The 27,756-nt window shown below is 43.3% G+C and overlaps 1 non-coding gene across 1 annotated transcript; it reads left to right on the top strand.

Moving 5' to 3' along the window:
- Positions 1 to 7,420: 7,420 nt before the first annotated feature.
- LOC145044539 (small nucleolar RNA R71) lies at positions 7,421 to 7,527 on the top strand. The gene has a single exon (XR_013681489.1). It is a non-coding gene; the product is annotated as a small nucleolar RNA R71 (small nucleolar RNA).
- The last annotated feature ends 20,229 nt before the right edge of the window (positions 7,528 to 27,756 follow it).

Consider the following 27,756-nt stretch of genomic DNA (forward strand, 5'->3'; position numbering starts at 1 on the left):
AAACTCGGCGAGTAGAACTCGTTGGCAAAGTAGTTCGTGCAGAAGCAGATGTACTCGCCGAGTAGTATTAGTGTACTCGGCGAGTAGAGCGTATAGTTCCAGAATTATTTTGAACCGCTGTCTCTCTTTACGCTAGTGTTGACATGTAAATATAAATGTACTCTCCAGTAAACTTCCTAAGCAGTAACACTTCAATAAACTCTCGATTCGTACGGACTCGATCCTAGGAACAAGACTCCATAAGCACTCATAAAGATTCTCATTCCTCTCTTGACCATTCCTAAATAGCATGCTTCCTAGCTTCAATACCTGAAAAGAAAACTAAAAGTAACACTAATATTCCAACCACATAGCCAAATTCAACATGTCCACAATTGTCTTAAAACAAACATCATAATCAAACAAAACAAAAGCAAATAAAATCTTCATTCTTCCTCTTCCATCCCGGCTCCTCCAGCTCCACTACCTCCTTCTCCACCCCTTCTTTGCATCCTTTCGTCCCAATCCATAATGTAAGGATAGTCGGGTCCCGGTCGCGGGGCAATATGCATTTGTTGGAAAAGATAGTCGAAGGATTGATTGGTGTAATTAACCCCTCTCCCTATATCATCCAAGTAGCGTCGATACTCCACTTGGTTCCATCCCTCGTTATCCTCCACCGGAATAACCGGTGGGTCTTCTCGTACCCGCTCGTTTCTCGGCCTAACCCGCCTTCCCGGCTCCTCGGGGACCGCCGGTTCATCTTCATTCGGGATAGTAAAAGAATCACCAAAATTTTCCACTATCCGAGCCCTCCTATAAAGTGCAGTGTTGAACGGAGGAGGGTGGATAATTGTTAGCATTTGAGCTTGCGGCAATTCCAAGATCCCAAATGATCTCGCAAGCCGATTAATGAACATGCCCCCATTGATCTTCGAGTTTATTTTCTCCTTAACCGCTCCCTCCGCAAGAAATTTAGCAATGCAACATGGAAGGTTGCAGAAGACATCGGGAGTGATAATACTCCACAAGTAAAAGATATCAAGGGTGGGCACTTTATCCCCATCCTTCCGCATGTTGATCGTGCTTGCAACGAATCGGTGAATGAGTCGATGGATTGGAGAACGGATATGACCTTCTTGAGCAGTGGAAGGTATGTAGACCCGGTTAGCAATTGTATTCCACCATGTCGACGCCACCACCCCCTCGGGAAGTTCTTTGTGGGTATTTTCCAAGAAGGCTTCAAAGTATTCCGTCATCGACATGTCTTGATCGTAGATGCCCAACCGCCAAGAGAACTCAACCATGCTGCATTGTCGCAGCTCTCCTCCCAAAGAAAACGAGATCGTGTTTGGATTGTAATACTCACTACCACCTCGGAATGAAATGGTAGCAAAGAATTCCCAACACAACTCCGCGTAGACTGGCTCTTGGATTTTAAACAATTGCAACCAACCATCACAAGTGATGTTGGCATAACCCAAGTTACAATCTTTCACCAAATATGGAGTAAGTTCCTCTTCCAAGCCGACATTGCCCATCCATCCCCAATCCACTGCAGTGGGCAGGTGGATTTCTTTCTGTCGCAGCGCTTCCAACCTATTTAGGGCTCGAGTTTTGGAGGATCTGGAGGTGATTTGTTGAAAGGCTAACCATGGCATATCACCATGGCCTCCTCCACGTGATGACTATCCTCTCCTTGCCATTCTATCTGCATAAACGTACCAAAAACACAGCAACAAACAACACCCCATAATTAAAAACAGGAAATTTTTTTATCTTTTTGGGACCTACTCACCGAGTACACGAACATACTCGCCGAGTAGTATGAACATTCTGACAGATCGAGATCGGATCTGTGTAATCTGTGTAATAGTCCAATTTGTTCATAGGGTTTTGTTGTAATTGTGTATCTAACCATAGATCTTGAAGAAATTATTCCAAATAACCTCTAATTCATGAGTAAATCAAAGCCCTAAAAATTGGGAAAAACTCCCCAAATCCGAAATCATACCAAATATGGGGAGATATGTGATAAAGATTGGACCTTTCATAAAATTAAAGGGTAAAAATGTTACCTTGTTGCTTGAATGAAGAGAAAGAAGAAGAAAATTGAAGAAATCTTGAAGAACCCTTGAGATGCGGCTGAGAGGAGATGCTCGGCGAGTGTGGAGATGAAATGATGAATAATAATAATTTTTACAGGTTTTAATTTACTGGGTTTGAACCGGCTACTCGCCGAGTAGAATGGATCTACTCGCCGAGTAGACACGCGTGTTATCGACTTTTGGCTGTAAGTGAACATTTACTCGCCGAGTATAGCCGATATACTCGCCGAGTATAGCCGATATACTCGCCGAGTATAGCCGATATACTCGCCGAGTAGATATCTCAGGTTGAAAAAAATTTAAATTTTGCCAATTTTACTATATGAATTCCTTTGTTTAGCCTTTCCACCCCACACTATCAGTAGAGCTTGTCCTCAAGCACTTAGAGAAGTAAAATATATGAAGAAGAATGAAAAAAACAATATGAAAAATAAAGAAAAGGAAAGAAAATGCAAACGTGAAACTCGGGTTGCCTCCCGAGAAGCGCTTCTTTTGATGGAGTCATTAGCTGGACTCCGCCCCGTCTACGTGTTTCCGATTCCGCACAGCAGCAGCTCCTCCAATCCTTCATTTCGAGGGACTCCTTCTTCATATTTCTTCACTCTATGACCATTGACTTTAAATGGTGTGCCATCTCTCGAGATCAATTCTATAGCCCTGTGAGGAAACACCGTCTTGACCAAAAAGGGACCATCCCACCTTGATTTGAGTTTGCCCAAGAAAAGTTTTAATCGGGAATTGAAAAGTAGTACTTTTTGGCCTTCATGGATGTCTTTGCTTTTGATTCTTTTGTCATGCCATCTCTTGGTCTTTTCTTTATAGAGCCACGAACTAGAACAAGCCTCATTTCGGAGTTCTTCAAGGGCATTCATTTGCATTAGACGGTTGGTCTTCAATTCTTCCATGTCAAAGTTGCACCTCTTTAACGCCCAATATGCCTTATGCTCGATTTCAACCGGTAAATGGCATTGCTTTCTATAAACTAACCTATATGGTGTAGTACCAATAGGTGTTTTAAAGGCGGTACGAAATGCCCATAGCGCGTCATCCAATTTATCCGACCATTCCTTGCGGTTGCTTCCCACCGACTTCTCTAAAATACGCTTCAAGGCTCGATTGGTCACTTCCATTTGTCCACTCGTTTGCGGGTGGTATGACGTGGAGAACTTATGGGTTACCCTATATTTCTTGAGCACCTTTTCCAATTGATCATTGGCAAAGTGTGTGCCCCGGTCACTAATTAGGGCCTTCGGAACACCAAACCGGGAGAATAGTTTTTTTAAGAATCGTACCACTACCCGTCCGTCATTTGTAGGTAAAGCCTGCGCCTCCGCCCATTTCGAAACATAATCTACCACCACTAGGATGTAATTGTTTCCTTTGGATGTGGGAAATGGTCCCATAAAGTCAATGCCCCACACGTCGAATACCTCACACACTTGAATGCTATGTTGTGGCATTTCATTACGAGATGAAATGTTTCCCACCCTTTGACAAGCATCGCATTCTTTGACATATTGGGCTGCATCTTTGAAGATTGTAGGCCAATAGAACCCAATGTCAAAGATCTTCTTTGCGGTATAGTGTGCTCCATGATGTCCTCCCGTGGGCCCGCTATGGCAATGTTCTAGTATTCTTCGACTCTCCTTCCCGAACACACATCTTCTTATAATTCCATCCGCACAGCTTCGAAAGAGGTATGGATCGTCCCAAAAGTAATATTTGATCTCCGCGAAGAATTTCTTCTTTTGCTGACTACTATAATCCTTCGGGACGTAATTTGTAGCTAAATAGTTAGCTATGTCTGCGAACCATGGCTCCTCTCCCACGGACACCATTATGTATTCATCCGGAAAGTCGTCTCCATCCTTATCTTCTTGCAATTTCGGGTTCTCGAGCCTAGATAAATGATCGGCCGCTACGTTCTCCATTCCTTTCTTATCTCGTATCTCTATATCGAATTCTTGAAGAAGCAGCACCGATCGTATTAGTCTTGGCTTGGCATCCTGTTTGGAAAACAAATACTTGATAGCTGAGTGGTCAGTAAAAACAGTGGTTTTAGATAAAACCAAGTAAGGGCGAAACTTGTCAAAAGCATAAACTACGGCTAACAGTTCTTTTTCGGTAGTAGTATAATTCTCTTGGGCATGATTTAAGGTCTTGCTTGCATAATAGATGGGTTGAAAGTGCTTATCAACCCGTTGTCCAAGGACCGCTCCTATTGCATAGTCACTAGCATCACACATGATCTCGAAGGGTAAGTTCCAATTTGGTGCTATAATGATCGGGGCATTAGTTAATTTTTCCTTTAGAAAGTCAAATGCCTCCAAACACTCTTTAGTAAAATTAAAGGTTGCATCTTTTAGTAATAATTGTGTTAGAGGTTTCGTGATTTTGGAAAAATCTTTTATAAAACGCCGGTAAAAACCTGCGTGTCCCAAAAAACTTCTAATGCCATTCACATTAGTTGGTGGGGGTAATTTGGCAATGGTGTCTATCTTTGCCCGATCCACCTTAATTCCCTTTTTAGAGACTTTATGTCCCAAAACTATACCCTCCTTGACCATGAAGTGACACTTTTCCCAATTTAGGACCAAGTCGGTTTTCTCACATCTAGCAAGCATTAATTCAAGATTTGTGAGGCAGTCATTGAAAGAAGATCCGAATACAAAAAAGTCATCCATAAAGACCTCCATGAATTTTTCCACCATATCATGGAATATGGCGGTCATGCACCTTTGAAATGTCGCAGGTGCATTGCATAGTCCAAATGGCATGCGTCTATAGGCGAAAGTCCCACTGGGGCATGTAAAGGTGGTCTTTTCTTGGTCCATTGGGTCTATGGGTATTTGGAAATACCCTGAAAACCCATCTAAAAAGCAATAGTAGCTATGGCCCGATAGTCTCTCTAACATTTGATCTATGAAAGGAAGGGGAAAATGGTCTTTGCGAGTGGCATCGTTTAGCTTTCGATAATCGATGCACACTCACCAACCGGTTACCGTTCGCGTTGGAATTAACTCGTTCTTTTCGTTGGTAATGACCGTCATTCCTCCCTTCTTGGGCACCACTTGGACCGGACTCACCCATGGACTATTGGAGATGGAGTAGATGATTCCTGCATCCAAAAGCTTGACCACCTCCTTCTTGACGACTTCTTGCATGTTCGGGTTTAATCGTCTTTGATGTTGCACCACCGGCCTTGCTCTTTCTTCTAAATTGATTTTGTGAGAGCAGTAGGATGGGCTTATTCCCTTGATGTCGGAGATGCTCCATGCGATGGCTCTTTTCCTTTTCTTCAACACGCGTACAAGCTCCTCCTTTTCCGTCTTGGATAGATCCGAGGCTATAATCACCGGCTTCTGAGTTCCTTATTCCAGAAAGGCATATTCTAGATGGTCAGGTAGTGTTTTGAGCTCCAATTTGTTGTGCATGGTGACGGACTCGCCGAGTGCAGGTTTGGTACTCGGCGAGTTGGTGGCGGCATTCACGACTTCTGGCTTTTCTTCAGATGTACTCGGCGAGTAGATCGGGTCTACTCGGCGAGTAGGGCTTTCAGCTTGGTTCTTTATTTCTTCATACTCCGCTTCTTCCAACAGTCTTTCAATCTCTAATAAATCCTTTTCTGGATTAAATACTTCGTCCAAAGCTGCAAACTTGCTGGAATCTTCAGGTATGTCTTCTTCCAATAATTCGTCAAGCATGTCGATTGAGAATGCCATGTCATCACTACTCCTTGAGTACTTCATGGCTTGGTCTACCCCGAATGTCACTTAATCGTCCCCAACTCGCAATGTGAGCTTAGAATCTCTCATGTCTACGATAGCGCTAGCGGTGTTGAGGAAGGGTCTTCCAAGGATGATTGGCACTTGCGGATCCGCCTCCATGTTGAGAATGATGAAATCAGCCGGGAAGACAAATTTGTCTACTTTCACTAGCAAATCTTCACAAATGCCTCTTGGGAAAGTAACACTCTTGTTTGCCAAATGAATTGCCATCCGAATTGGCCTTGGCTCCGGGAGGTCTAGCTTCTTAAAGAACGAGTATGGCATAAGGTTCACACTTGCTCCAGAATCAGCTAAGGCGTGAATTGCAGCCAAGTTGCCAAATTGGCAAGGCAAAGTTAAGCTCCCCGGATCACCCTTCTTCTTTGGTAATTTGTTTAGCATTGCGGCGGAGCAATTCTCATTAAGTACTACCTTCTGCACTTCCTCCATCTTTCTTCTGTTAGTGAGGAGTTCCTTAAGGAACTTTGCATACTTGGGCATTTGCATGACGGCTTCAATGAAAGGAATATTGATTTGAAGAGTTTTAATGTGATCTAGAAACTTCTGATATTCCTCTTCCTGCTTCTCTTTCTTGGCTCGGGCTGGGTATGGCATTGGAGGCTGGTATGGTTTCAAGGGTGGCTGCTCATTTGTTTTAGCAGAGGTACTCGCCGAGTCCATCGGTCCTACTCGGCGAGTAGGACTCTCAGATTGTGAGTGTTGGTTTTCGACTTGCTCTTCCGTTCCTTCTTTCTGTGAGTCCTTGGTTGCTTCAGTTCGAATGGGGGCCAGGGGAGTAATAATCTTCCCACTTCTTGTGGTAACAATATTTACTTGTGCGCCTCGTGGGTTGTTTTCGGTTTTCTAGGAAGCTCACCCGGTGACCTTTGGTTTAGTTGTTGAGCAAGTTGCCCAAGCTGCGTTTCTATGTTGTGGATGGATGCTTGCTGGTTCCTGAGCATTGTTCTTGTTTCTTGGATAGCAGCATCGTGGTCACTATGTCTTTTCTCGGAAGCGGCCACAAATTTAGTTAGCATTTCCTCCAAGCTTGGCTTCTTCTCTTGCACCGGCTCCTCCTTTTGGTAAAAGCCTCTCCCTTTTTGTCTGTACTTCTCCTCCTTGGCCTTCTTGTACTCTTCGTAAGGCAGCCACTCCTTCTTTTGTTTGCGCCAGTCCTCATCATACCGGTCACCGCTCGAATAACATACTTGTGCCTTTTTGTTGTCGTTCTCATCCAAATCGCAATCTCTAGTGAGGTGAGGTCCATTGCAATTTTCGCAACCCACCCGTATGGCATGGATAGTTTGATCCATTTTGTCCATTCTCCTATCCATGGTTTTTAACATGGCCATGACCGCGGATAGATCTTCAGTAGCAGCGTATGCGGCTCCCCTCGTGACATCATTCCTAGGGTTGTGGTATTCTCTAGAGTGTTTAGAGAATTCTTCAATCAATTCTTTAATCACCGGGGGTGGCTTCTTTGTAAGTGAGCCTTGTGAGTCTAGCAACTATCGGGTCGTGACATTAACTCCATCATAAAAGATGGAAACTTCTTGCTGGCTGTTTAGATCATGGTGTGGGCAATTTCGTAGTAGAATTTTGTACCTCTCCCATGCTTAATATAATGACTCTCCAGCTTGTTGTTCAAAGTTTGCAATGGCCTTCTTGAGTTTGGCTATCTTGGATGGTGGGAAAAAGTGATCAATAAATTCTTCCTTCATTCTGGCCCAAGTAGTGACTGACCCCGGGGGAAGTGATTTGAGCCAGTCTTTAGCAGCACCCTTGAAGGTTACCGGAAGCATCCGAAGTAGTTGAGTTTCGCGGGTTACATTTGGAATGTTGAAGTAATCAGCAACATCATTTACTGCATCCAAATGTTTGTAGGCATCTTCATGATCCTTCCCATAGAAAGGTATTTCCTTGAGTGAAGCTAGGATATGACCTTTTAGCTCGAAGGTGGCAGTTGCGGGAATTACGGGTTGCACAAGTCCTGGGCCATGGTCGTCGCGCATCCTCTTCTTCCATTCTCCCATGGGAATTTCATCAATGTTAGCCATAGTGAATGCTAACTCTTCCTCCGATTCGGTTTCTTGTTCGTACGTTGCCTCCTCTTCTTCCTCGGTTTCGTATCCAATATCTTCTTGAATTGGGTCCTCAATTATCAAGGAAGCGCTAGAAGCTCCTAATTTGTTGCTCTTCTTTTTCCCAAAAACAGCCTTCAAGTTGGACAATGGTGATTTCTTTGGTGTGCTTGAACTCTCCACGTCCTTCCCTTTGTTTCTTTTCAATGCGGATTCGGGGTCTTCAAACGGGGGTACCAGTGGTGTGTTTGCTCCTCTGGTCATGAAAGTCCTGAAATTGATCAAATAAAAAGCGTAAAAAGAACAAAAAGATTGTAAACAAATAAAAAAAATTTGCTAACTAAACTGTTACTCGCCGAGTAGGTGCGAGTGCACTCGGCGAGTATCAGTGATATTTCAAAAAAATTCTAAGTTTTAACCTAACTAAAACAGATACTAAAACCTAATTACCAGTTACTAAATTGCAATAAATGAACTTTATGCAAGTAAACTCACACAAAGGATCGAAAAAATTAGGAATTAGCTTAATTATTTAGAACCGTTCCCCGGCAACGACGCCAAAAACTTGATGTGTGTAAATTCAACTAGTTTTATCCCTACTTTTTATTAATAATTTGAGCACACAAAGGCAGTGAACCTGTCTTAAAGTGGTATAGATTATTAAGTAAGGTATCGAACACAGGGAACGGCAATTAAACTAATAGCTAATTTTTACTAAAACAAATAATAAAAGTAAGGGTTTTTCTCTAGTTTTGCAAGACTAGAAACTTAGACAAACTAAATTAACTAATTAACTAAAGCAACAACTATTCACCAAATTTGATAAAGATGTTTCTATTTAGGTTCAACCAATTCACTCCTATGGTTATTTAAGTTAAGGTAGATTAATTGCTATTGGTTACCAATGATAATAGTTAGGTTCATATTCATTACTCCTAACCCTTAGACAATTTACTAATTTAAGCGTTGATCAAGTGTTTAAACTAATTAATTCCCTACATTAATTATTTGGATTAAATAAGATTTGTAATGGTTAATTAAGTTATTAATTCAATTAACCTCTTGTTGATGGTTTCTCAAACAAGCTCACACATTAATCTTCCTATTTTCTTATTAATCTTAGTTTCATACTCATTACTTCCAAGCATACGTTTTAGCATTCACATAGACATATGAGGTTAACAATTAAGTGATGTTCATGCAACCTAATTGCCTTCCAATTAACAGAAAATAGTAGTGATTAATACATAAGGTTCTTTAACAAACTTGATTTAATAAATCACCAATAGACAATTAAGCAAGAATTAATAATTAAACCATAGGAGTTCTTTGGTATTCCCCAAACAGAAACAAAAACGAGTTTAGCTCATAGTGGTAGTAGAAACAAACACAAAAACAAAGTTTATGAAAGCAAACATGTTTAATTCCTAAGTCTAAGTGGTAGAATTAACCTAATTGCTTGAATTCTTCCAACTCTTGAAGCTTAGGGTTCCTTAGCGCCTTCTGAACCTTTTAGTCGCAGCTAATCCTTCAAAAATCGCCAGGAATAATGTCCCATGGGATAAAGATTCGTCTTTTAAAGATATCCCAAAACAGAGGGTACTCGGCGAGTAGCAGAATAAACTCACCGAGTAGGTGCATACTTATCTGTCTTGAATTAGCACTCGTATTTATCTTCTGGCATATCGTCGTGTACTCGCCCAGTAGGGTCGATCTACTCGCCGAGTAGGTCCTTCATTCACTCTTTAATCTTCACTTGCTTTCCTTTTCTCCTTTTTGCCTCCAAGCATATCCTTTGGACTGAAAACACAATTCAAAGCATTTTAAGTACCTTTTGTCCACATTATTCTCATAATTAACCAAAAATAACTAAGAATATATATAAAATAATTAACTAATTATGCACATATCAACCACCTACCAAAGTCCTTTCGGAAGAAGAGAAGATGAAATGGTCCTCAGTTTCTTGGCCATCATCCTTATCTGAAACCTATAAATGGATTCGAGACATGGCTAAGGTAAAAACTAAGCTGAAAACCGATTCCTTCCAATACACTCATTTAATGCCTCTTCTAATTCCTACTCCGAGGATTGTTCAAATAGATGAAGGTTCTCCCACCTAGAAACCTGATAAGATCCTTGAAGGGCCTCAGATTCCTCCTCCATCCGAGCTCTTCATTACTCAATCCAGACAACAAATCATCTCCTCCACCTTAGGCAAAGCCAAATGAATAGCCACTAATTCTAACAGCCTACTGAAGTTGTTTAAAAAGTCTAAGGGCTAGTCAGAGGAATAATGTCAGCAAATGTTTGAAGAAAGCATTCAGATTCAAGCTCTTAAAGATAATCCAAATCCGATGTTGGTCATTTCTACTCTCTTCCGAGAAGGGATTATTCATGATGTATATTTTTTGCCCTTCATGTATTTTGATCTTCAATTCAAGATGTTGATCAACTGGACTTACCAATCTGTCCAAATGGATGCTACTATATCAAGTTCTCACCCTTGCATTCAACCGATGATCCTCAAACTATCATCTAAACTTAGCATGAGAGATTAAGAACTTTTTACTCTACCAACGCCTGTCTATAAAAGTAAGTATGGTCTCGGAAGTAAATTACAAAGATAGTTGCCAAAGCAAGTTTGATCTTGATTGTCTTCTGTACAACTATTTCATTTCTTATAAAATGAATCCACTATCACAACCTTAGATGCATAATTTTCTTTAATGAATCGAAATGAAATTCTTGTCATAGTTACTCACCTCCGAGATCATCAAACAAACTAATCAAGCGTCGGAGATTACAACTCCGCTATCTGCTTTCTGAAGGAATATATTGCAAAATTTTGTCGATCAGAAGTGGAATTCGATCATCTTTTCAAAACTGAAAACTTTTTGGCAAAGATATCTACTGAACTTCCTGAAGCCCAAATTCTGGCTGAAGGACCAATTGAAGAACTTGAACTTGGTTATGTCTACCTACAAAAGAAGACCAATCCAAAGTAATTTTTCAGAGTGCTTGACAAACATCTTATTCCTACCAATATTCTTCAAAAGTTCGTTTCAAATTCTACCAAAAGTGATATTTTTGAGCACATCAAGAAGAAACTTATTAAGCCTCCACAATGGTACATTGAAGTCCGAAGATGGCTCTAGAGTGCATACTTGTTTGTGTTTGATGAAGCGAAGTAATAAGTTGGATTATTGCAAAGGTCGCTTAGGGGATATTGTTAGTACATGAAAAGTGACATCATACAATCCGAAGTGAAGAAGATCTGAGATGACTAGTATCAAAGTGAAGACTACTCTAAAGTGAAGACATGTCCAAGATGCATCATAGAGTTATAATGTTTCTAAGTTTGTAATGTACATTTATTGTTCTAAGTACTATTTTGTTTTGTTCTTATTGTTCGATAATATAGTACATAGGACAAGATCAACATAAGCGGCTATGCTAGTCTATTGATCTTTAGATGTCTTTTAGTCCATGCACTTTATCAAAATTTTCTTATGGTCACTCCTTGTCTATTTAAGGAGTAGTCACCTTGTATTGAATGTATGAGTGCAACATACACCTTTCTCATCAATATCAAGAATCATCCAGTCAATCATTCTCTCTAACATTCATATTGTTCTTGAATCTCTTTACACTGTTCATACTTATTATTTATTCACATTGAAAACTTTTTTGAACTTCTTAATTCCGAGACAAGACTGGTTTACCAAACCTGACTAGATCCTTATTATTTGCAATCCTTGATCTTAAGTTAATTCAAGGTTTTTGAGTTTTCCAACCTTGTCCACACATATCTTTTCTTTCACAATATTTCCAATAAATGATATCCTCGCATTAAATATAATATGACAAATATAATTGTGGGTTATATATGTTGTGATAAGTTCTCTGAGCTTAACACCGTCTACGAATGGCTTCATCTAGGTTAAGCTTGAGAATCACAACAGCGAAAGAACTGACGTCACTCGTTGTCCAGGAGGTGGTTCTAGAACAAAGCTCTGACGGTGTAGTTAGTGGTTATATGAGAGATTAGGTATAGGACTAAGATGGAGAATGAGGCGATCCCTCCTTCAGAAAAGGAAGGGTTTCTTTTATACCTATCTTCATAGGATCATATCCCTGACAATACCTTTTACCTTGCCTAGGCTGACAGGATGTGGAGGAGTCCCATTGGCGGATCGTGCACCACTTCCTAGAGAACAGCGCTATAAGCGCTACACTTATCGCTCGAGGAAGTAGTAAGTTATGTTTTCTATTGATATAGATTGAAGTTTCTCATTCTGAGTCGAACCTTAGCGGTAGGGCATTGTGGTCTCAGTGTGAGGCTGTGAGAGTGAGGGCTCAGGCCTTGCACTTGCATTGGGTAGTGACCGTTGGCTAAATCATCCTTTAGATAATTGTATTGTCATCTTTAATGTATTCCTAGAGTGATATGTTAACAAGTCCCATAGGCTAGTAAACATCAACGTTAGCCCAATGTAGCTTAGTTGTTCTAGCTTAGATCAAGACACATGTTCGACAGGGATGGCTCTAACGCCCACTGATGTGATGAAACTGTCTGTGTAGAAGGTTTCATCATTGTAACAATTCAGTTTTCCCATATTTAAAACTTCCCTTATCAGGGATGGTTTTCTTTTTTACGCTTCCTATTCTTCAACTATCTCTTCCATCTCTTTGCCTATTTTCTCTCCCGTTTCACTTTTGTTATCAGAAAGTAATGGCGACACCGAGTACTAGGATTGAGCTAACATCCAGTTAATTCGAGGCCTTGTTAGCCTGATTAGGATTTTTTTTCTTTAGCACGAAGTACAATATCCTTGAAAGGGAACGGTCATTTCTCGTCCGCCAGAAGGTAATCTCAGAGTCCCTATTCAAATCTTCGAGGCAGGCCTAGGGTTTCTGATGACAAATTTTTTTGATGACGGTATGCATCATTATGGCTTCTCCATGGATGATTTGACTCCCAACACCGTTAACAAGATATTTAGTTTTGAAATGGCCTACCGAGCCGTGTGAGTGCTTCCCTAGTACTAGGCTTTCAAGTAATATTTTAACTCCTCTACCCAATCCGGCATTCATACCTTCTGTCAGTGGCGTGGCATCCATATGTTCATCATTAACCAGAAGGCACCCAAGAAGAATTGGCAAGAAAAGTGGTTATGTGCGAATCGCAACTTGGTCGGTTATGGCTAACCCCTCATGACTACCTTCTCCAATCAGATGCCTCAACTGTGGGGTGCTAGAAATATTATGGCGCAAGCGTTGATGACCATTTCCTTCAATGGGGAGGATTAGGAGGATTTCATGTTGGATGTAGTCGATGTGAGCACCGCATAGAGGTCTTTTAGGGAGATTCCTTAATTTTTTGTAGAGCAAGATGGTGATTGTTCCTCCCATTTCTCCACCCCCACTCCCTTTATCTCGAAGGGGAGAAGTTGGTAGTTTTGCCAATTTCCATTATGTGCATTGTTTGTTTTGTTGTTTTTATTGTAGGTCGTGAGAGGATCATACCTTTGGATATGGTCTTTCGAGGTAGGTTCCACAGAAATTCCTAGTATTGGGAAGTGCCCCTTGTGGAGATACTTCCTCCATCGGTAAGTATTGATCGTTCTCTAGCGCTTGCTTCTCTTACTGTTGTCATGGAGAAAGGATTTGGTCCTCAAGTTGACTAGGAGTTGGTTGACGCGCCTTTTGAGGGTGTTTACGTGATGATCCTCTTCCTTCTAACATTGAGGATGAGCCAACAAAGAAGGTGACGATGATAACATTGGTTGAATGCATCTTTGTAAGAGATTTAATGTGGATTTCTTGTTGGGGGAGTCCGACTTTGCGATGGACATTATCAATGATGACGCTCCGAACCTATCAGAGGGAATGAGTAAGGAGGCAACTGAACTACCTCATGAACCAAAAGGAAGAGCCAGAGGAAGCTACTGAGCCCAGAGGAAGCATGTAGATTTCTTGTTGGGGGAGTCCGACTTTATAACGGATTATGATTTTGCTTCGCCTCCGGCGAAGGAAAATATTATTATAGTTTCATCTTCTTCGGCTTTGGCGGCCCCAGGAGTCTACATCTCAGAGTAGAGGCTCACTTCAGAGTCCCTTATTATGAAACATCTTGTTTTGTATGAGTGGGGCCATCATGCTTTCCCTTATACCATAATTGAATCTTTGGAGCTCCTCTCTAATTCTCTCATGGCCAACAATCTTCAGTACACAACGGCGTAGGTCGCCCTTTATTTGGTGGCCACTGCTAAGCATCTTTTTCACGTCAAGCTTGGGCTAGTAGAGTTGAAATTGGTCAAGGATGAGTGGGATGAGTTAAAGACTAAAGTGTTTGAGGAACATTACGACCTCTTGGCTGGCGAGAAAGTATCAGCAGAGGAGTGAGTGGCTAGCTTGGATGGGTCAGTGGAGCATCTTTCTCATCAAATTAAGGTCTTGGGGGAGGAGAAGAAGGTGTTAAAGAGCCGATTGGAGGAACAACATAGGTTGATGGAGGCGGAAAAGTTGAGGAGGAAGTTCGCGGAGGAAATTTGATGTTGCTACTCCAAAAGGGTATTTTTCGGGTGGTAGACAAGGTGGTCAAGAGCACTGAGTTCTCGCTTAACATTAGGTGAATGAAAACAGTGTTTATGGCTGTAAACTTCGAAGGTGGCAAGTAAGCGATGAGGGAGTATGTGGCTACTAGGAAGTTCAGTTCTAGGGACTCAAGAAATTCGTGGAGCTAATCCATGTGATGCAAGCAAATGTGAAGTCTTTTATGCAAACAGATTTTTCTTTGTGTCTCCGCTTGGGCGAGCTCGATCTAGTAGGCCTCTGTCAATTGTGCAACGATGCCAATGTTGAGGAGATTCCTCCAGAACGTGAGCCTTCTAATGTTGGCTCCTCCTCTAATTCTCTTGGTAAATGATCATTTTCCTCCTCTTTAGTTGTTGGGTGTGTAAAACAATATTTGAACTTGTTTAGTGTTTGTGGAACAATATCTAGAAACAATTTCTGAATTTCTTGATTGGCCCTGTGTGACCTTTTAGCTTAAGTTCGGGGTTTATATGGCGAATCAAACATTATTATTCGTTTTTGCTTATATCATTGTTGCTTGTGCCTTAAAGCCTTTTCTACGTGATCCCAGGTGGTTCGTGTTGGTCACTAGGGTATGTATGTCCTCTTCTTTCCTCATTGCAACAATTCTTCATCAAGGTTCATGTTGGCCCTAGGGGTCGGCTGAGGACATCTCTTGCTTGTTATATAAGGAGTTGAGACTTGAGGGCTCCTTCTATTTGGCGGGCAAAGGTTTGTTTGGATTGATAATTCAACCATTTTACTACATCTGTCCAACCTGTGACTCTAGAAGTCATATTTGTTTTAGGTCCCTTAGGCCTAGAGCTCGCGATGGAAGCTCAAAATCAACTCTCTCTTCAGGTCTTAGGATTTTGTTTCATGGTCAAGGCTCTTTAGCTAGCTTGCTTTGTAAGAGCGTCCTTTTTAGCTAAAGTTTATCGATTACACTTTTGGGACTTTGTTCTAAGTCTTGGATTACAAAGGATTGTACTATGGCCTTAGTCATCTAAGTTATTCCGAGCTCATCACCTCGAGGCATTAAAAAATTAGGTATTCTTTGTTGCAAGGGAAATGTTATAAGCCTTTGAAGCCTTTATTCATGGCATAGTCGAAATTTGTAGCCCTTTGGGCTGAATTGACATGTTTAAGGAAAGGTTATGAGCCTTTGAAGCCAATGGTTGCCTTCTCACGACAGTTTCGCTCAAATGACGTGGATGATTAGTCCTTTTTATCATCTGGTAAACATGCACAACCTCTTGTTTAAATGATATCAATCTTGAATAGTAAAAAACATTATGATAGTATATTTTTAGATAGTCCACTTTTGTTACTTCATCGATAAGGTCTTAAAAACATCTACATTGTTTTTGAGATTGAAGAAAGAGAGATAACTACATTATGGAATAAACCAAGGTGTAGCCATGGACTGACTATGAAGGTGTGATTATCCGTTTGGAGTTTGATCACATTTCCCTCGCCTCAGATGTGCCTTATTTGGATCTTTCTCCTTGCTCTAGGGGTGGTGGTGTAAACTATGCACACTTCAGATCTAGAGAGTGATTTCTCCGTCTTTAGCTTTGGGATGTAAGCTCCATCTTGGTGTGCATTTTTGGCCTTGCTCCTGTATTATCGGGTGACACTTTGCTTGCTTTGGGGACGTGTGTGGATAAACATGTTCTATTCCGACACCCGCTCTCCTATATTGAAGTTTTCCATTGGCATGTGCCAATAGTGGTAGTTTTTGGTGTGTGCCTTATGGGTGACTTCACGGGGTTTAGTGGTCTCGTGTTTCTTACTAAGCATATTCACGTGTTGATGTTGCTTCGTATTGTTGAGGAATATACCAAAGTTTGCTAATCACAACGGCCTATTCACAATCTCTTGTGGTAATACTGCCTTTACACTATGTGTTGGACTGAAGTGTGCTTTTCAACACTGGGTCTTGGGGTTGTATGATGTAGCTACGATATTGCTGGAAACTCTTCAACATGGTCTCTCTTTGATCCCATCGGGTGTTCGTCCCTGATCTGTTTAACGACGTGGTCACTAGCGACTAGGAAGAACCTGGGGTGACGGGGTGTGGTCCCACAACATCTATGCCCCGTTGGCCAGATGGCAGGTGGTTATTAGTTAGAGTCATACATGTTAGTTTTGAGAAGGAACGAGAACATGGTGTTCCGAGTATTTTTTTCGGGAGTTTGATCACATCTTTGAGTGCGTCGGGCTAGCATGCTCCTGGGCAAGATGCCCTTCTAGAGACGATTCCTCGGTCTATACATGCTCTGGTTTCACCTACTTGGTTCTTTTCCAAGGACATGTATCCTTCCCTATGGGTAGTACGTCCGGACCCGACGCCAAGTGTCCTTCCTTATCTAATTGCACTTTCCTAATTACGAATCGTTTAGCCTTGGCGATGACCTTCTTGACTTCTGGGGAATCACCTGGAAGAGCCTCGTGTGAAAGTTAATCTAAGCAAGGTTTGGGTCGAATATAGGTATATGTGGCATTTTCAATATGCTTTTTACTGATGTTCAGTAACATCCGGATTCCCAGGTATATTATTTTATTCATTTATTTTTGGAGTTTATAGAGGGACTCGGCAAGTTGGTGCTCAGACTCCCCGAGTAGGGTCGCGGATTCTCATCCAGTTTCATGACCGGACTCGGCGAGTCCACGTTGTTTAATGAAACCCTAATTTCCCGGGTTTGGGACCTATTCAGACCTTCTTCAGTTTTGGTGTTGATTCTTAGAGTTAGGGTTTTCTAACCCCCTTTAGAGAATGGATATCTAGAGCAATTGGTCCCTTCTCGAGTTTATGCTTTGGATCTGGACTCACAGAGGTCCAGAGACCTTAACCCTTGGAGCTTTATGGGTTATTTTGGGAGCCAAGAACTTAGGAGTTTATTTTTGGGGATAAATCACCAAGTAGGACCATCTAGATGTTATATGAGTGTCAAGGTCTGAACTTTACATGATTATCATGCTTGGGAAGGTCAGATCTATGGATTTAAGGAACAGATCTGACCTCAGGAGGTCAATGGAGTTTTTGCTTGGCATGAACTCACCGAGTCCAAAGATCAGACTCGACGAGTAGGGTTAGGGTTTCCCGTAATTCACTCAGCGAGTAGACTCACCGAGTTGGGGGAATAACTCAGTGAGTCAGACAGTAATTAGAGGACTGGAGTTCAAGACAGAATTCGTCGAGTTGATCTTGAGACTCGGCGAGTTGAGTTGGGGTAGCCCCGCGATTCATGCCAGGTGTGACTCATCGAACAAGGGGAGGGACTCGACATGCCAAGCGAGACTAGGGAGTTAGTGGACACGTGTAGACTTGCCGAGTTGGGTCAAAGTTTGACCGTTGACTTTGGTTGACTTATAGGGTTTGGTCAACAATGAGGGCCTTTGAGCCAAAGGAGGGGTAAAATGGTCTTTTACTCTTCTGAGGGTGCCTAAAGAGGGTTGATTCTAGTCCTGAGAGTTATATTTATGAGAGTATTACTTTATGTGATTAGGTGGAGGCTAGATCGTATTTCTACCGAGTCAGAGATTTACCGAGACATCTGAGGTGAGTCTTCTCACTATACTTTACCTTGAGTGGTAATTAGAGTCATGTAACAGAGTTACTGTATGCTATTATGTGATGTGTTGCACTGCATTATTTCTATGTGATTTATGCCATGTGTATATCAGAGTTAGAACCGTAAGGTTCACAGAGCTAGGACCAGAGGGTCCATAGAGTTAGGGCCCACGGACCCTCAGAGTTATAGCCTCGAATGGCTAGTATGTGTTATGTATGGTATTTTGGAGAACTCACTAAGCTTTATGCTTACAATGTTATGTGTTATGTGTTTCAGGTACCAGTGATGATCGCAGGAAGGCGCCGACATGATTCGTAAAAACGCATGGGATTTATGTATTTTGATCTTGGAAAATATTTTGTGAAACAAAGATATGTTACAATGGGACTTTGTTAATAAATGTGTTTGGAAAAATGTGTTAAAAAAATGAAAAATTTTGTTTTAGAATTTACGGTGTTACAATTTGGTATCAGAGCCTTGGTTTGAGGGATTCGGATGCATCTTCGGGCGTATCTGAACTCAAACTGAGGATTTGAGGAAAATTTTGATAATAAAGTAAATTTTTTAAAAAGTAAAAAGAGTTTTGAGACAAACAGAGCAGAGTCGTGTGTACGATCAGCTAGCGCCCGAATGGTGATTTCCCAAAATACCCTTACAATAAATTTTAAAAGAAGCGTTATGCTATGTTATATGATGAATTATATTATGCACACTAGAGTGGGACTAGGTATTCTTATTAGGACTAGAGTGGCCTGATATATGATGCCTTAGTCTAGGGGTTTAGCTACTAGAGATGCTTGAGAGTGTTTAGATAGCAGCAAGGAGCTTATGAGAGATCTGCTAGTGAGTAGCACATGATTAGAGAGAATAGCATACTTGGGATTTGGGACTCTGGGAGGAGGACTTGGTGTGAATGTTGAGCCAGTGTGGTCGGTAGTATTGGGCCCGTACTACCGAAGGCACCGGGTCAGTGCGCAACCCAAGTAAGAATCCTTAGGGTACCAGAGATCAAGTAGGGTTAGGATATCGAGTGTATGTACATCCGAGAAAATTACTGATATCTTATGTTGTACTTCAGAGAGGCATCATTGAAGGGACATGCCACAGACCAGGGACCAGTGGAGGGGGTGTGAGCGACGAGGAGCTCCGCCAGATGATTCATGATGAGGTGGCTGCTTCCATCCGTGATGAGATTCCAGAGATGTTTCGGTCTATCAAGACCACCCTAATAGAGACATTCGATGAGAGATACGCTGCTCTTTCTAATGCTGCTATTGTTGCGGCCACTGCAGCTGTAGCTGCGGCTAGACCGCAGGGTGGTGATGCGTTGCTGTTCTGGGAGTTCAGCAACACAAAACCACCGGAGTTTGATGGGACCCAGGACCCGATTGCAGCGATGAGGTGGATATCAGACATAGAGGGATGTTTCTTCACTTGCTCATCTCCTGAGCATCTGAGAGTTCGGTTCGCGTTGAACCAGCTTCGCTTGGGAGCGAAGGATTGGTGGAAGTTTGTGACGGCGCATTATTCGCCTGCTGAGCTTGCTGCAGTGACTTGGGAGAGGTTCACTGCTATGTTCCGAGATGAGTACGTTCCGCAGGTGGAGAGGGAGCGTTTGGCCCAGAAGTTTCTGACCCTCAAGCAGGGTACTGATTCTGTCACAGTGATTATGAGGAAGTTCCATGAGTGGGCGATGTTTTGCCCAGAGCACGTGTCCTCTGAGTACGCATGTATGAGCCGCTATCTGAGTATTTTTAGGAGGGATATACGGGAGTTCATGGCGAACTCGACTTATCGGACATTTGCTGAGCTTCAGGCAAATGCCCAGAAGAGGGAGATAGAGTTGGAGACCCAGGCTAGGGAGGAGGCTGAGTCTCAGGCGAGGGATCGGCGATTGGCACAGTCTCAGCCGACAGCTAATAGGGCCAAGCCCGCTGATTCACGATCTGGGAGTCAAAAGGGCCGCACTTGTGGCAAGTGCGACAAGAGCCACGAGGGGGTGTGCACAGCGGGCTCTTGCTACAAATGTGGCAAGGAGGGTCATATGGCCAAGGATTGCCCCAAGGGGTTTGCAGTATGCTTTCACTACAACCAGACTGGACACCGCAAGGCAGAGTGTCCACAGTTACGAGGGACAGCCTAGGGAACACCTCAGCGATCTACCCCTGCTGCTATCAGAGCTACAAAGCTCCGGCCAGTGAAGGCCGAGGTACCAAAGGCACGAGGGAGAGCCTTCCAGTTGAATGCGGAGGAGGTCCGCGCAACGCCCGATGTCGTGGCTGGTATGTATTCTTTGATATATTTACTTTTATGTTTAGATATTGTGCTTATATTATGATATGCATAGGCACTTTTCTTGTGAATTCTGTACCATCCTTGGTATTATTTTACTCGGGAGCGAGTTATTGGACAGGTATCGGAGTTCGTTACCGATAGCCGGGGGCTTATGACATTTCAGGGTCGGATTTGGGTACCGTTTGCGGGCGGGACGCATACCATTTTGATGAAAGAGGAACATCGATCGAAGTTCTCGATCCATCCCGGGGCCACTAAGATGTATTTGGACCTGAAGAAGGAGTATTGGTGGCCCTGTATGAAGAGGGACGTCGTGTGGTTCGTTGAGAGGTGCCTAACCTATCGTAGGGTTAAGGCCGAGCACCAGAGACCGCATAGTAATGTGCAGCCATTAGAGGTTCTCGAGTGGAAGTGGGAGCAAATTACTATGGATTTTATCACCAAATTGCCAAGGACTGCGAGGGGCGTCGATGCAATTTGGGTGATTGTAGACAGGTTGACGAAGAGCGCTCACTTCCTTGCTATTAGCGAGAGCTCTTCTGTGGAGAGGCTGGCAGAGTTGTACGTGAGAGAGGTGGTATCACGGCATGGAGTACCAATCTCGATTGTCTCAGATCGAGATGTGCATTTCACTTCTAGATTCTGGAAGAAATTTCATGAGGAGTTGGGTACGAGGCTGCATTTTAGTACCACATATCACCCACAGACTGACGGGCAGAGCGAGCGGATGATTCAGACGCTCGAGGACATGCTCCGAGCATGTGTGTTAGATTTTGGCGGGAGTTGGGACACATATTTGCCCTTGGCAGAATTTTCCTACAACACCAGTCATCATTCGAGCATTGGTATTCCACCCTTTGAGCTGTTGTATGGGAGGAGGTGTTGGACCCCCATTTACTGGGGAGAGGTAGGGCAACGTGTGATGGGTAGTACATAGATCGTGCTTTAGACAACTAAGCAGATACAACATGTCAGACAGAGGTTGTTGACTGCTCAGAGTCGTCAGAAGAGTTATGCGGACAGGCGTCGGTCCGAGCTCGAGTTTCAGGTCGGCGACTTTGTGCTCCTGAAGGTCTCTCCTTGGAAAGGAGTGATCCGATTCAGGAAGAGGGGCAAGTTGGGGCATCGATATATTGGACCTTTCAGGGTGATCATGAGAGTAGGCAGGGTAGCCTACCGTTTGGAGCTACCTGCGGAGTTGGGTCAGATTCACGACACTTTCCACGTGTCGTAGTTAAGAAAGTGTATAGCCGATGAGTCGGTAGTGGTACCATTAGAGGATATTCAGGTGGATGTGAGCCTGAACTATGTTGAGAGACCAGTGGCAATTAGAGATCGGAAGATCAAGGTTCTGAGGAACAAGGAAGTGCCTCTGGTGCAGGTACAATGGCAGCATAGGAAAGGGTCAGAGCTGACTTGGGAGCCGGAGCACGAGATGCGTGAGTAGCATCTAGAGTTGTTTGCAGAGTGAGACTTCGAGGGAGAAGTCTGATTCTAGTGGGGGAGAATTGTAACATCCGGATTCCCATGTATATTATTTTATTCATTTATTTTTGGAGTTTATAGAGGGAATCGTCGAGTTGGTGCTTAGACTCGCCGAGTAGGGTCGTGGATTCTCATCTGGGTTCATGACCGGACTCGGCGAGTCCATGAGTAGACTCGGCGAGTCCACGCTGTTTAATGAAACCCTAATTTCCCAGGTTTGGGAACTATTTAAAGGCCCTTAGGGCCGTCATTTGCGGCTACCAAACCCCAGAGAGAGACCCTAAGAGATCTAGAGCATTTGTGAGGGAGGAGAGGCCACTTTTGATCATTTTGTTGGTGTGATTGCAAAAAGGAGGTGACCAAGGCAATAGGAGGCTGAAGGAGGAGTGGATCTGGTGATTTCAGAGTTCAGAGACTTCATCTTGAGGTATTTATTTAGACATTCTTAAGTTTTGGTGTTAATTCTTAGAGTTAGGGTTTTCTAACCCCCTTTAGAGAATGGATAAGTGGAGCAATTGGTCCCTTCTTGAGTTTATGATTTGGATCTAAACACAAAGAGGTCCAGAGACCTTAACCCTTGGAGCTTTATGGGTTATTTTGGGAGCCATGAACTTAGGAGTTTATTTTTGGGGCTAAATCACCAAGTTGGACCATCTAGATGTTATATGAGTGTCAAGGTCTGAACTTTACGTGATTATCATGCTTGGGAAGGTCAGATCTATGGATTGAAGGAACAGATCTGACCTCAGGAGGTCAATGGAGTTTTTGCATGGCATGAACTCGCCGAGTCCAAAGATCAGACTCGACGAGTAGGGTTAGGGTTTCCTGTAATTCACTCAACGAGTAGACTCACCGAGTTGGGGGAATAACTCAGTGAGTGAGAGAGGGATTAGAGGTCAGGAGTTCAAGACGGAACTCACCGAATTAATCTTGACACTCGGCGAGTTGAGTCGGGGTAGCCCCGCGATTCATGTCAGGTGTAACTCGTCGAACAAGGGGAGGGACTCGACATGCCAAGCGAGACTAGGGAGTTAGTGGACACGTGTAGACTCGCCGAGTTGGGTCAAAGTTTGACCATTGTCTTTGGTTGACTTTTAGTGTTTGGTCAACAATGAGGGCCTTTGAGCCAAAGGAGGGGTAAAATGGTCTTTTACTCTTCTGAGGGTGCCTAGAGAGGGTTGAGTCTAGTCCTGAGAGTTATATTTATGAGAGTATTACTTTATGTGATTAGGTGGAGGCTAGATTGTATTTCTACCGAGTCAGAGATTTACCGAGACATCTGAGGTGAGTCTTCTCACTATACTTTACCTTGAGTGGTAATTAGAGTCATGTAACAGAGTTATTGTATGCTATTATGTGATGTGTTGCACTGCATTATTTCTATGTGATTTATGCCATGTATATATCAGAGTATATCAGAGTTAGAACCGTAAGGTTCACAGAGCTAGGACCAGAGGGTCCACAGAGTTAGGGCGCACGGGCCCTCAGAGTTATAGCCTCGAGTGGCTAGTATGTGTTATGTATGGTATTTTGGGGAATTCACTAAGCTTTATGCTTACATTGTTATGTGTTATGTGTTTCAGGTACCAATGATGATCGCGGGAAGGTACCGGCATGATTCGTACACACGCATGGGATTTATGTATTTTGATCTTGGAAAATATTTTGTGAAACAAAGATATGTTACAATGGGATTTTCTTAATAAATGTGTTTGGAAAAATGTGTTTAAAAATGAGAAAATTTGTTTTAAAATTTACGGTGTTACATATTCTTTCCCTATAAGGTTTTAGTCAACACCTTCTTGTTACATATTCTTTCCCTATAAGGTTTTAGTCAACACCTTCTTGATCCGGTGGTCAAAGGATGTTGATGGCAACCTGCTGGAAGTGTTGGTATTTAATATTTCCTCTTAGGGGATCTAATTGACCTTGAAATCCCTATACAATTATGCCAATTCTTGTTATGTAACCCTATGGGAGTCATTGGACCAGTTGGTAGTAAACAAAGACTCACCGGGGATGGAACGTCTCCCGTTTCTACTTCCTAAGTCCAACGAGGGTCTGTTCTAGAATCCTTATTTGTTTGTTATAATGCTCACCATGAAAGGTTTTTATTTTATTTTTTTAACTTTTCTCAGATTCGAAGTAATTTCTTTCGGGCCATCCAAGGATTGACTTTCCTCTTCCTTGAAAATGGATTCACCATTACTTGGTGTCATCTATGTTTTTATCGGGATTTGGAAGTTCTTTTGGTGTCGTAGAGCAATATTTTCTTGCTCAGGTCGGGGTAATTAATGCACTTCCACTTTTCCTTTCGATGATTTCTTGGATCCGCTAGGTTTGCGACCCAATAAGGACAGATTGGTTCATGGGCTTTTCCTATACCCACTGACCTTGTGGCTTTAGGCCTGATTGCCTTGCTCTTCTTGCCTGCTTCCCCCCCCCCCCCCCCCTCTTTGGTCTTCAAATAAGGTTCATGTAACACCCCCCTCTGGCACGTATCACAATATTGTCCGCTTTGGGCCACTCGGTACGAGGACTTCCCAGGGGGTCACCCATCCCGGTACTACTCCCGCCCGAGCACGCTTAACTGCAGAGTTCTTATGGGATCTGCTGCCCTCACGGCTTTAAAACGCATTGTGATAAGGAAGGTATCCACACCCCTTATAAGGAATGCTTAGTTCTCCTTCCCAACCGATGTGGGATCAGATCTAACCCACTTTCACCCCCCATTATAGGGTTTGACGTCCCCGTCGAACACATCGACCCGTGCCCTAGCTCTGATACCATTTGTAACATCCCCCTCTGGCACGTATCACAATATTATCCGCTTTGGGCCACTCGGCACAAGGACTTCCCAGGGGGTCACCCATCCTGGTACTACTCCCGCCCGAGCACACTTAACTGCAGAGTTCTTATGGGATCTGCTGCCCTCACGGCTTTAAAACGCGTTGTGATAGGGAAGGTATCCACACCCCTTATAAGGAATTCTTAGTTCTCCTTCCCAGCCGAGATAGGGAAGGTATCCACACCCCTTATAAGGAATTCTTAGTTCTCCTTCCCAGCCGAAACATCTACTTATAAGGGGTGTGGATACCTTCCTTGTCACAACGCGTTTTAAAGCCGTGAGGGCAGCAGATCCCATAAGAACTCTGCAGTTAAGCGTGCTCGGGCGGGAGTAGTACCAGGATGGGTGACCCCCTGGGAAGTCCTCGTGCCGAGTGGCCCAAAGCGGACAATATTGTGATACGTGCCAGAGGGGGATGTTACAAATGATATCAGAGCTACGGCACGGGTCAATGTGTTCGACAGGGACGTTGAACCCTATAATGGGGGGTGAAAGTGGGTTAGATCTGATCCCACATCGGCTGGGAAGGAGAACTAAGCATTCCTTATAAGAAAGTGGGTTAGATCTGATCCCACATCGGCTTGGAAGGAGAACGAAACATTTCCTTATAAAGGGGTGTGGATACCTTCCTTGTCACAACGCGTTTTAAAGCCGTGAGGGCAGCAGATCCCATAAGAACTCTGCAGTTAAGCGTGCTCGGGCGGGAGTAGTACCGGGATGGGTGACCCCCTAGGAAGTCCTCGTGCCGAGTGGCCCAAAGCGGACAATATTGTGATACGTGCCAGAGGGGGGTGTTATAAATGGTATTAGAGCCAGGGCACGGGTCGATGTGTTCGACGGGGACGTCGAACCCTATAATGGGGGGTGAAAGTGGGTTAGATTTGATTCTACATCGGCTGGGAAGGAGAACTAAGAATTCCTTATAAGGGGTGTGGATACCTTCCTTGTCACAACGCGTTTTAAAGCCGTGAGGGCAGCAGATCCCATAAGAACTCTGCAGTTAAGCGTGCTCGGGCGGGAGTAGTACCGGGATGGGTGACCCCCTAGGAAGTCCTCGTGCCGAGTGGCCCAAAGCGGACAATATTGTGATACGTGCCAGAGGGGGGTGTTATAAATGGTATTAGAGCCAGGGCACGGGTCGATGTGTTCGACGGGGACGTCGAACCCTATAATGGGGGGTGAAAGTGGGTTAGATCTGATTCTACATCGGCTGGGAAGGAGAACTAAGAATTCCTTATAAGGGGTGTGGATACCTTCCCTATCACAACGCGTTTTAAAGCCGTGAGGGCAGCAGATCCCATAAGAACTCTGCAGTTAAGCGTGCTCGGGCGGGAGTAGTACCGGGATGGGTGACCCCTGGGAAGTCCTCGTGCCGAGTGGCCCAAAGCGAACAATATTGTGATACGTGCCAGAGGGGGGTGTTACAGTTCATATTGGCTCTAAAATAGCGATGATCCAATAATGTATACGCGGGTTGATGGTAATGAAAGTGGCTGACCTGGTACTTATACTAAACGTCACGGTGCCATGGATTGTTGATGGTATGGACCGCAGTTGGAAAAGCACCGGTCACCTAAGTAGGTTGTCATGCTTTACTGGGAAGTGTATTATTGATAACTTTATTGTGCGTGTGATCTTATCCCTCCCTTCATGACTGATCCTCATAAGGGGGAGATGTATGGTGCCTAGTGGCCGCAAGCTATGCCTTGTGATGCCTATGAGTGGGCCACCAGCCGAAGGTGCTAGGCCTTCCTTCAAGGGGGCTGGAAAATGCTAGAAATAGAGCTCGTAAAGGATGTCGGCACCACTACCATTGTCTATGGAGACGTGGTTGATTTTCATTTGGCGTATGTAGTCAGTTATTAAGAGTGGATCCCTAGGCTTCCAACTCGACATCCTCGGGTCTTCTGACGAAATGTTAATATTGAGGATGTTCTTAGGCATTACATCGATTTCATCATCCATTTTGTGGTAGTCGCTTCTCTTGCAAGGTCTTGTGATGGTAAGGATCTCATCCTCAATTGGGTGCTTTCCAACATCCTTCTAAGCTCAAGCGTCCCTCTTATCAGTGTTAAACTTGGATCTTAAGTCCTTTGAGATGTCGGAAAGGTCGCTCGTTAGGTGTTTTTCATCCACTTCTTTCCTCAGCACCATGCACTCACCGGTATCATGTGTTTTGCTCTTGTGGTACTCACATTACCTCCCTTTCTCTTTGTCTACCTTTGGTGTCGTTTTCTTAGCGGCATGCACCTCGAGTGCCGATTGTACTTGTCATGGATCCTTTCATGGCGATCTCGGTGGATAGGCCTTAAGCGAGAGTTCTTCATGTTTGATGTATGCGTTTGCAATGATATTTAGGTTGACCTCCTTCCTATCCTTACCCTTAATCTGTCTAAGGTATTTCTTGACTCTGTACTTGAATTCATCTCTCTTCTTGGGCATTATCCCTTGCATCTTCTTGGATAGGGACAGGGGTGCAATCCTTGGGTGAAGGCGCTAGTTACAAGGAATTCTTTGTGTACTGGTACACTTAGTGTTGGAAGGGTGGAACTGTCGTGGTACGCTCGTATGGACTCACCCTCCCTCTGTTTATATGTCATTATTGAGTTTGCATCCCTTTTTCCCTTCTTTAATTTCATGAATTTGTTGTGGAATAGGTATCATAATTTCTCGAAGCTCAAGATGCTTCCCTGTCACAGTGCCTCGAACCATTTTCCAATGTTTTCGATAGCATGATAGTGAAATACTTGAAAATGAACTGCTTTCCATCCTCAGCAATATCATCTTCCACTCATAAATTTCGATATGCTCATCAAGGTCAGTTGTACCGTAATATTTGGGAGTGTTTGGTATCATCGTCAAGTATAGGATCTTATATTGACAAAGCTCCTGAAAAAAAAAAAAGCAGATATGGAAAGCCACTATACATCATAATTTTTTTAGCATAATACGGGTTACCATATGCTTGGTTATACATCACTGCTTGCGAGATGTATGGTTGTTGCTGAGAGCTTGATTGCGTGCTTTGCTACAGTT

The sequence above is a fragment of the Lactuca saligna genome, chromosome 4, assembly GCF_052625555.1.
Source record: "Lactuca saligna cultivar CGN05327 chromosome 4, ASM5262555v1, whole genome shotgun sequence".
NCBI classification, from domain to species: Eukaryota; Viridiplantae; Streptophyta; class Magnoliopsida; order Asterales; family Asteraceae; genus Lactuca; species Lactuca saligna.